The sequence below is a fragment of the Zea mays genome, chromosome 4 (genome assembly GCF_902167145.1).
Source record: "Zea mays cultivar B73 chromosome 4, Zm-B73-REFERENCE-NAM-5.0, whole genome shotgun sequence".
In the NCBI taxonomy this organism is placed as follows: domain Eukaryota; kingdom Viridiplantae; phylum Streptophyta; class Magnoliopsida; order Poales; family Poaceae; genus Zea; species Zea mays.
This window is the reverse complement of record NC_050099.1, coordinates 130,825,773-130,830,040: the sequence shown is the minus strand read 5'-3', so window position 1 is coordinate 130,830,040 and position 4,268 is coordinate 130,825,773. Positions and strand designations below refer to the sequence as shown.

The 4,268-nt window shown below is 41.3% G+C and overlaps 1 long non-coding RNA gene across 2 annotated transcripts; it reads right to left on the bottom strand.

The window, feature by feature from the left end:
• Positions 1–1,675: 1,675 nt before the first annotated feature.
• On the bottom strand, positions 1,676–3,935 carry LOC103653677 (uncharacterized). Of its 2 annotated transcripts, XR_002268773.2 has the most exons (3): positions 3,788–3,935; positions 2,417–2,525; positions 1,676–1,947 (listed from the first exon to the last, which is right to left on the bottom strand). It is a non-coding gene; the product is annotated as an uncharacterized lncRNA (long non-coding RNA). The 2 variants fall into 2 exon arrangements; XR_565636.3 differs by lacking the exon at positions 3,788–3,935 and having other exon boundaries at positions 2,417–2,764.
• Positions 3,936–4,268: the final 333 nt, after the last annotated feature.

The following is a 4,268-nucleotide window of genomic DNA, read 5'->3' as shown; positions in this document are numbered from 1 at the left end:
TTGATCATGGCCTCAATGACAATTTCATTGGGCACTGTTGGCGCTTGTGCCCTCAGACGCAAGAACCTTCAGACATACGCCTAGAGGTATTCTTCGTGATCTTGTGTGCACTGGAACAAAGTTTGAGCGGTAACCGGCTTCGTCTGAAACCCTTGGAAACTGGTGATCAACATATCCTTCAGCTTCTGCCATGATGTGATTGTTCCTGGCCGAAGATAGGAGAACCAGGTTTGCGCAACATTCTTGACTACCATGACGAAAGATTTCGCCATGACTACGGTATTGCCTCCATATGAAGATATGGTTGCTTCGTAGCTCATCAGAAACTGCTTCGGATTTGAGTGCCCGTCATAGATGGGGAGCTGGGGTGGCTTGTAAGATGGGGGCCAAGGTGTAGCCTGCAGTTCTGCTGACAGAGGAGAAGCATCATCAAAAGCAAAATTTCCAAGATGGAAATCCTCATACCATTCATCCTCGTTGAAGAAGCCTTCTTGGTGAAGCTCCCTATGTTGGGGCCTTCGCTCTTGTTCATCTTGAGCAAGATGGCATACTTCTTCAGTGGCTTTGTCAATCTGCCTTTGAAGATCAGCTAGTCGGGCCATCTTCTCCTTCTTCCTTTGTACTTGTTGATGAAGCATCTCCATGTTTCTAATTTCTTGGTCCAACTCGTCCTCCTGGGATGTTGGACTAGTGGCCTTCCTCTTCTGGCTTTGGGCTTCTCGAAGAGAAAGGGTCTCCTGGTTCGGGTCCAGCGGTTGCAGAGCGGCAACCCCTGTCGCTGAAGCTTTCTTCGGTGGCATGACAAAGGTCAGTGCTTGCCGAAGGTGGTCGAAAAGAGTTCACCGGAGGTGGGCGCCAATGTTGGGGACTTGTTCTCAAATGCTATGAGTTAAGAACAAGGCAACACAAAAAATGTTAAACGTTAAAGTCATTCGTCCTTCGAAGCATTATTTCTCTTGGGATATAATGATTTTAGGACGAAGGTTATGAAGGACATACCTTCATCAGCACAACATGTAATAATGAAGAAGGAATTATATGAAATATAAAAGATAACATAAACAATTATGTATTATTATCAACTCATTTCTTATTTTATTATTATGGAAAAATAGAAATGATATCAAATTACAAATGTACCTTCGGCTTGAAAGAAGGTAAGCGTACAAGTGTGACGCAAAAGCAAATGCCAAGTCAGCATGAACAGTACGGGGACACTGTTCATCTATTTATAGACACGGGACGCAGCTCATCACTACACGACGGTTCACTTACAGCGTCCTACGGTTGGTTGCTAAAAACTTTTAGCGACCCATAAGGATGGTCGCTGTAAGTGCCGTCGCTAAATGCTTTAGCGACCGACATCTTTTTAGCGGCCGACCCTCCGTTGCTAATATTGTATATTTAGCGACCAATCGTGGGTTGTTGTACTATAGATTTAGCAACAAATCGTGAGTCGTTATACTATACATTTAGCAACCAACAGAAAGTTGCCCCTAATTATAGTCGTTAATAATGATAATATACCATTAATTAGCATTCAACAACTATTATATATACAAAAGCATCACAAATCACCAATTTTTATACACATAATCACATAGATATACAAATTTTATTAGTATTGCACAATGATAGATCCACATCACATAAACCATCAACAAGCACCACAACAAAATCATTCACAAAACCTACACATGTTATTATGTTTTGCACATATTTGCAAACACTTTACAAAATCATTCACAAAAGTACTAACGCTTCAAGTGATTCGCAAAAGCCATCACAAAAGCACTCCAACTTCTTGTATCCTCTTGTTTTAAGGCACAAGCTTGTAGGGGTTGTGATGTTGCCACTTACTTGATGCTAACAAGACATTTCCTTCACCAAAGCCATCTTCAACACTTTGCCCATAAAAAAGATCAATTCTCATTTTCAATTGCCTGTCTGCAAGACAAGTGATAATTACAATAAGTAAATTATAATCTACATTTATATAATCTAGACTACCAAACAGCTACATATAGTAGATTATAATCTGGATTATATAATTTAGATTATAATCCAATGGCCAGACTGTTCGACGAAAATGTTATAGTGATTGTAGGCTTAAATGTAGTCATATGCTTTTACAGATGATCCAAGCAAGGAGAGTTAGCTGATCTAAGTACTGCTTGACCCAAACCTAATGCAAAACAGTGTTTATTTCTTACAAATGGTGGCAGACACCATACAAGGATTTCTTTCTTCAGAAAAAGGAAAAAAAGGAAGGGACTTCTATTTCAAACAGTAGATCTTTGGTATATAAAACAACTTATGAAAAAGGTTCTTCAGTGTATGTTTCTGATTAATAAATATGAAGCCTGAACATTTTCATCAAAATTGGAAAGTTAAAAACAGCACCACCACGACATACCTTGCCAGCAACTATTGCTCTTCCAAGAGCCTCCAGTTGCTCTTCAATTAGAACAGATGTGTACTAGCAGTTCGGATCATACTCTATCTCCACAAACATTGGAACATACCTGCAAGTGGAAAAAACTAGTGGTTAGGACCTTAGGGTGTAGAGACATGCAATGAAATGTGAGGTAAAATACAAGCTAAGTCAGAGACTGATTAGGCCAGTGGAGGCCTGGTGCTACTATAGTCGATCTTGGAATCCTATTGATCTTTAAAAGAGAGATACTACAGATACTACAAGGCACACAAGGTTCAGTGCATATTTAGTCTCATAAGAAATGAACATGGGCTCACAAGGTTCAGTGCTCGATTTGTACGTCCCTATTGGGGACTTGTTCTCAAATGCTATGAATTAAGAACAAGGCAACATAAAATGTTAAATATCAATGCCCTTCGTCCGTTGAAGCATTATCTCCACAAGGATTTAATAAACTTCGGACGAAGGTCACAAGCATAATATTACGAAGGTTTCACCTTCGTAATTAAACTTATAAAGATAATACAAAGTAAAGTAAAATATGAAACATTAAAGATAAATACATTGAAAATAAATGACATCATTCACATATCTTATTATATGAATTTAAGATACTTGAATACAATGTTTAGATACATTTATACCTTTGCCTTGACAAACAATAATTCCCGAATGATGCGTTAGCAATCACAGGAATCCGTGAACAGTAAAGGGATATTGTTCACTATTTATAGGCACAGGACACAACCTGTGAGAAATTACAATCATGCCCCTCATAAAAGTTTATAACAATGACTCAGACCCTTATGGACTAAAAGGTCATTCTATCTTTAAGTCGGTTTGACCCTTCATCTTCGGATATGCTGTAATACCGAAGCTTCATGAATGGTGCCTTCGGCGTCACGTACGAGCAGCTTCAGCCGAAGCTGTCTTTTTCTGCAGGACCTTCGACGACGAAGCATGGTCCCAACAGTCCCGCTTGTTTAAATAGTAGAGCTCTTGTTTTTTTAAGAGAAAAAATGGAGTAAACAGAAAAAGGTAGTAAAGAAAAATAAAAAATGGAAATTCGGGAACACGTCCCGCGGAAGCGGACAGAGGATCCAGCAAGCCCACAGAGCAAAATCTCGGAAACAGTTACAGCGACAGCGGATCGGGCACATGTCGTGTGACATCAGGGCGCGCCACCCGCGGAAACCGACGACGGGTGTGTACCGCCGGCGTCCCCGGACCGCCCGATCCCGTGCGCCGGGATGAACGACAGCGGGTTCGTGCCCAGGGGAGCGACGGCGGCATGCGAGTAAGAGGAGGCGGCAGCGGCAAGGATTTAGGTTCGGTCGAGACCGCGAATACCGAAAGTGGGTCTTCCTGGGCGCTGGCGGCGTCGGGTCTTCCTGGGCGCAGGCGGGTCGAGGCAGTCGGGGCGTTGGGCGTCGCGTGCGCTTGATCCTTGGCGCGGTCGCGGTAGAGAGAAGAGAGAGGGAAGAGAAGGGAGGAGAGAAGAGGCCGGGTGGGAGAAGCAGGTGGCGGCGGCCAGAGGAAGGAGGCGCGCGTGGCTAGGTTAGGGTTAGGGGCGGCTGCTTGTTGGGCCTTGGGCCGTTAGTTAGGTTAGGTTTTAGTTTTTTTCTTTTTCTTTTTTTTCTATTTCCTTTTCTAAATTCGAAATATATTTTTAAATAACCCTAAAATTCATAATGATGAAACCAAAATTATTTATAAATAAAATAGTTATTTTTGGACTAGTACTTATTATATTATTTATTTGGATTTTTACTTAACAAGAAATGATATTCGATATCCAAAATCAATTAAGAGAAATAAAAAATCATTAAGT